This window comes from Euprymna scolopes, chromosome 10 (genome assembly GCF_053919585.1).
Source record: "Euprymna scolopes isolate OS-2025 chromosome 10, ASM5391958v1, whole genome shotgun sequence".
Taxonomy (NCBI): domain Eukaryota; kingdom Metazoa; phylum Mollusca; class Cephalopoda; order Sepiida; family Sepiolidae; genus Euprymna; species Euprymna scolopes.
Genome location: NC_136491.1, coordinates 110,691,955 through 110,698,793, shown reverse-complemented (window position 1 = coordinate 110,698,793; position 6,839 = coordinate 110,691,955).

The following is a 6,839-nucleotide window of genomic DNA, read 5'->3' as shown; positions in this document are numbered from 1 at the left end:
GCAATAAAGTGATACACACTTAAAATTATCAGAAAAGAGAAAAATCAGCATAATTTTCAAAATATTTGTCCAAATTACACAAAAACAGAGACATAAGGCACCTTGTTATGTTCTTCTATTGTATCAAATTTCACACCTCTGCGTTTCATAGCAATTTCAAAAAAAGATATTGAACTGCAATAACGCGTGACACAGGCTTTACTCCGAATTTTTCACGTAAAAAGTGGACAAGAAAACAAGAGACACGTATCTAGCTCATGTTTTTCATGTCCAAATTGGACACTAAATAGAGCCGTATATGTAGTCCAGATTTTTCTTGTAAAAAAATGGGACAAACCAAGAAGAGAAACATTTTACCCATGTTTTATTCATATACAAAGTGATACAGTAAAAGAGACGCATATCTAGTCCAATTTTTAATGCTCCAAAAAAGGAACAAAAACAAAAAAGAACATGTATCTAGTCCGTGTTACCCATGTCCCAAATGGACACAGAAAAAGAGAAGCATTTTTAGTCCAAGTTATCCATGTCCAAAAAGGGGGAAAAGAAGAGACATGCATTTAGACCATGTTTTACATGTCTAAAATAGACAGAAAAAGAGAGAGTATCTATTTCAAGTCTTCATGTCTAAGAAAGAACACAACAGAAGAGTCTCCGGAATGTTGTATATGGACCAGGAAGAAAATTGTTTCTTGTCCAAATATTTTTTTTTATACAGAATGTGTGACGTATAGGAACGGAGAAGCACAGATATGCATACGTTCTATGATTTTTCTGTCCAGTACGAATAGCGTATATGGACGCAAAAAAAGACTCCTGTATTTAGTTCAAAATTGTCCGGTTCAACACTGATATTGGGCTGCAGAATAAAAAAAAAAAAATAAAAAAAAATCAAGTCTGTTTATTTGTTACATTTCGGAATTTGTTTATATGGGGTTTAATTATTCTTATTATATTTGGATTCTTTAAACCACTGTTCACATTTTAAAAGTAATGTTCTTTGGGTAGTTACTTTGGTGGGAAGTTTCTCTTAAACTGCTCATCTCTTCTTGATATGTATTGCCGTTAGTACACATTGTTTTTCCTCGGTATTGTAATCAACAAACGATTCCTTTCTTTACATTTTATCTATGGTGGGATTTTTGACATAAACGCTTGACCAATGCGAGTTTTCAGCACATCTAGGTACGATAAATTTTTATAATGTTCATTTTTAATCGTGAACTGTATAGATGTACGGATAAAGTTCACATTGTTCGATCATATTTGAACATCTTTATGGTGGAGCCAGAGTATGTGTCATGCATATATCGCGACCACATTGTTGGCTTTAGTTGTGCTGATTCTAACGCCATCCTCGCAATGTATTCCACGTATACATTGATCAGTACTGGGGACAATGGCGATTCCATCGCCAGACATCCTCCTACTGATATATATCAGATCCTATCACGGAATAAGTACTTTGTACACATGATTATATATTATCAATTGGGATACAAGTTACTTCTTTTAGTGAAGTATCTGAAATCGGGTTATTCCTTAACATTGTCAGAGTCTCGTCAGTGGGTACTTTAGTGAACAGACTCACTACCTAGTTGGATTGAATGTGAGCATTGTTGACTATTTTCATGACATGAACTGAATTCTTGAGGTATGATGAAGGGGTGATTATATCTCTTAGGAATCGGCTCAACGGATGAAATTCTGAACCTCGGGTGCTGAAAATGGGCGTTAATAGAATCAGATCTGTATGAATCTTAGGAAAGCCGTATATGTGTAGTAGTTTGCTGTGATGCTTAACTACTTGTTTGTATTTTGCAGTGGATCATTGTTCTTACTGAGAATTTGTGACAGCTTCTGTTTTTAAAGTCATATTCTTGTTTTTACAGTATAGTCAGATTCCTAATGTAATTTTGTGGGAACTTTTTGGAGATTTGCAAATCTATACATTTTTGGAAAGGTTTTGGTCTCAGGAATCAGAAAACCAATGTTTGCATTTGCCCAGATGCGTATATGGCGGCCATATTGGATTTACAAAATGGCCGCCATAAGATGTACGTTTTTGAATATCGCGGCTTCTAAATAAGCTGAAAAACTGATTTTAACTGCTAAACCTACATTTTCAGGGCCAGGGAAACCAATGGCGGTGGTTATAAAATTTTCCCAGATGTGTATATGGCAGCCATATTGGAATTTACAAAATGGCTGCTGTAAAATGTACGTTTTTTTAATATCTTCGCCTCTAAATAAGTCGGCACACTGATTTTAACTGCTAAACCTACATTTTCAGGGTCATAGAATCCAATGGTGGTAGTTATAAAGCAACAACATCTTTAACATTAACCTTTAGATGCATAACTGGGTTTAAACTGATGTGGTGTTGTTTTATTGCAATATCTTTGTAATAAAAATTATGTATCATTTATAAATTCATATTTCAGCTGTTCCTAAAAAATCTTGCCTTTATATCACTAATTCAAATTGCTAATTTACCTCTGATACTTTGAGAACTTGTAGTTTTTGTATTGCTATTCTAATATTACTGTAATTCTCTCTTTGTTTGTTGGTGAGGCATGAGTGATGAGTCGCAAAGTAGAGAGGAAGCATGTCAAACCAAGGAGTCCATTAACTGGAAGCAGTGCATTCTCTGCCAGTCTGATGATAAAAAGAAAGTCTTGGTGCAACATCCTCGATTAGAGTCCTATGGGCTCGTACTGCAAGTAATTCTAGAGAGGGCTAGTTTGAATGATGGGGACTATATCCAAATCCAAAGGCGATTGCAGAACTGCACACCAGAAACATTGTGTGAAGAGAGGGCGGTCTGGCATCGCTCATGTCATTCGAGTGCAACTAACAAAGTTGAAATACAACGTGCAAGAGATCGCATCGCACACGCTTTAGCTACAGGACACTACACTGCCAAAAAGCCTGGGCAGAAAAGAGGAATTACAGAAGAGGCTGTTCCAGACACCTCTACATCTGGTTCTGCATTGCCATTCACACGATCACATACAAGTCCACTGGATAAGAAAGAGTGCTTCTTCTGCCAACAGGACAATGGCCAACAACTGTACCAGATCAGGACTGAGAATGCAGGTAAAACTCTCAAAGATGCTGTGGAAAGGTCCCATAATCTTGCACTGAAAACTAGGCTGAACACCTGCATATCACCAGGTGATGCACATGCAATTGATGCCCTATACCACAAAGCTTGCTGGACCCAAAATGTGTTCCATGCTCTTCGAGATACTAACACTAGAAAAACTGCTGAAGAACCCTTTCTACAAAAGGCGAGTCTGCTTGAGCTGATAAATCTTATTGATGTAGAAACAAAAAACAAAGCATACCTTGGGATGGATGATATTGAAACGACTTATGTTAATATGCTTGGTTCGGAAGTTTTTGAAGGTCATGTACCTGTATTCAGTAGAAAATGGCTGAAAGAAAGGATCCTTACTTATTTGCCACACCTGAAGTCTGTTCGACCAAATATAAGGAAGCCAACTGTCCTCTACTCCCCAGATGCATGTGAAGAGGACATGGTTAATACCTCAATGACAACTGGTAAGGAGGAGAACAGCATGAAGACAATCTACAAAGCAGCACAGGTGATAAGGAAAAGCATTGTAACCTTCAAAGAGCCCAAGGAAAGAAATGTCATGCAGGTATCTAGTGACAATAATGATGTTCCAGCTGAATTATACACCTTAATCCATTGGATAATGGTTGGGCCTGCTGAAAAGCTGGAAACTGTAAAGAGAACTAAAGATGTTGACCGAGCAACACGGACGGTGAGCCAGAATATCATGTATGGGTTCAAATCCAGTAAACAGGTAAGGTACAAGCCAAGCAATGAATCAGCATTTAAGTCACCCCGTTCACGAGGGAATTCTCAGGTTCTGGGACTGGCACTGACTGTCCACCATGACACACGCAACAAGAAGCTGTTGAATCTTTTCAATGCTCATGGCTACGCTATTTCACATCGCCGTGTCCTTCTCATGGAAACTGCTCAGGCAAATGCTGTTGTAGAAAACACCAGAGCATACCAAGGCCTCTATGTACCACCATTCCTGAAGAAGGGGACCTTTGTGTTTTTCGCCGTAGACAACGCAGATTTTGCAGAGGATACTCCTGATGGGAAGGGAACCACCCACGGAACCATCACAGCAGTGTACCAGAAAGTTGACCCTTCTAAAGAACCTGTTGCAGAACCTTTGATTATAGGTGATGCAAAGAGTATATCCGTCACACCCTATCATGTAGACATGCTTCACTGTAATAAGCCCAAACCACAGGCTATCAAGAGGTCAGAACAGTTTGCCATTGGCCAGGGGATCTCAGAATCCTATCAGCTGACACAGCTTGGATGGGTTGTTGCATCTGCTTTATCCAGAATGAAACCTCGAGAAACCTCCAGCAAGATTCCAGGCTGGGCAGGATACAACTCACTGCTGTCTGAAAGCCTTCCCTTGACACAGGTTGGAGCCTTGCCACTACTCCCTGAGGTGGCACACGAGTGGTCAACTCTACTAACTGCGATCGTACAAGCAAATAAGCTGAGAAAGTTGGCAGTTGGGGAAGATCACCCCACAGTCATTACCTTTGACATGGCTCTTTATGAGAAGGTGGTGCAGCTCCTAGATGCCAGACCTGACTTGAAACAAATGGTTGTTCCCAGACTGGGTGAACTGCATGTCATAATGGCTGCCCTCAGAGCGCTTGGTGCCTCCATGGAGAACTCAGGCATAGATGATGCCTGGGTGGAAGTAGGTGTGTATGGTCCTGCCACGCAAGGCAAATCTTGAAATGCACACACTACAAGCGAGCTCTCCATGCCCATATCTACTCATACATAGCACTCTATGAAATGGCTCTGGAGGTGTTCTTCAAGGACAACCCACAATTGAAAGATGTGTGCCTGACGGCAGCAGAAGGAGTAGAAGCTGCCTGCTCTGAGGATAAAGACACGAAGGCTGAATCCGTGAAGCAAGCAAACAGCACCCTTCAGGAAGCCTTGACCACTGCTGAGGTCATCACAGCATTTAAAAAATGGAAGGAACAGAAATCCCAGAATGCAATGTTCAAGGCCATGATGAGGTACCTAGATTGGGTGGAAGCAATTCTGTTCTTTGTAGCAGCAACTCGAAATGCTGACCTGGAACTCCATCTGCAAGCTGGAGAAGCACTTAGCAAACTGTTCTTTGCCATGGACCGCATCAAGTATAAGCGACTCTGGCCAAGATACATTGCAGATATGCATGACTTGAGAAGCAATCACCCTCATACATGGGAGGAATTACGAGCAGGCAATATATCAGTCACGGAAAGTGTCATTCCCTTCGTGTCTGTTGGGGCAGACCATGCATGTGAACACCTGAACAAACTGATGAAGACTAGCTCTGGCATAATAGGCATCTCCAACAATGCCAATGCCAGACAGAGATTTTTTCTGGCCACACCAGAACTTTCACGTCTGTCAAAAGAGTTCAAGAGTCAGTTTGGCATGGAAGCTGACAGAATCACAGAGCATCATGAGCTTGGACCAAGTGCAGTCAAGAGGGCACATGGTACAGTCGACAAGATCAAGGAAGCCTTGCTCAGCCATGGAAACCCCTTTACCACTAAAGTGGAAAAGCTGTACAATGTGATCACTAATGCCTACATCCCAGATGAGTATGTACCACATATCTTGAATATTGATGTCACTGGACAGAAGTTGTATAAGGATTACGTGTCAGAACGGATCAATGGAGATGTCAGCCTCTGGGCCCCTGTGAAGAAAGAGAACAACAAGATGTTCCTTTCTGGGAACAAGAAGATTACAGTGAAACTCAGAGACAATACTGTGGATCTGAAGGAGACCAAGGACCTGTTTGAAAAGCTGATGGTACTTGCCAGGTCAAGCCGATACATCAACCAGAAAGAGGCCATAGGAAACCATGAATTCACTCTGACACCAAGAGCACTGTTTGCCCCTGATGGAACAATGCTGCCATGCTACAACAAGTCCAAGTTAATCCATCTACTTGAGAAGCTGACAAGAGAAGACATGCCCCATGAAGACCAGTCACTTCAAGCTGGAAATTCTACCCACCAAGATGCAACGTATACAGGATTTACAGAGCCCACATCTACTGATCAGCCAAGTCGGAAGATAGCACTGGTGGATGGCATGGTGCTTGTGCAGAAGCTGAGCAAGAAACCAGCGACTCTAGTGACACTCAAGGATCTGAGTAGCTGCTTCAATGACAGACTGATGCAACTAACACGAGATTATGATGAAATCATCCTCGTTTTTGACACATACCGAGCAGATTCTCTGAAAAGTGCAACCAGAGAAAAACGAAGACAAGGAAAAGCTTCTGTTCAGTATCAAGTCAGAGATGACACTAACATCAAACACATCCCAATGAGGAGGTTCCTCTCCCATGACAAGACGAAGGCTGATCTGACTGACTATCTTGCTGCCCAAACTCTAGAGTATAACAAGGGATCATCCAAGCTGATCATCATATCTGCTTTTGGATACACTAAGAGCAACAGAGACCTGGTCTTTGAAGTAAATAACGATGAGGAAGCAGACACGCTGCTTATCCACCAGGCTGTGCTGGCTTCACAGCGAAACCCACCTGATGCACAGTTAGTATTTTTCTCTCCAGATACGGACGTTTTAGTGCTAGTCACAGCAAACTATGACCTATTGCTGAAAAACACTCCATTTCTATGTCCTCTTGTGTTATACAAATTGAACCACTGTGGCGAGCTCTAGGTAAAGAAAGAGCAAAGGCTTTGCCAGCCTTCCATGCGTTCACTGGGACCGACAACACAGGGAG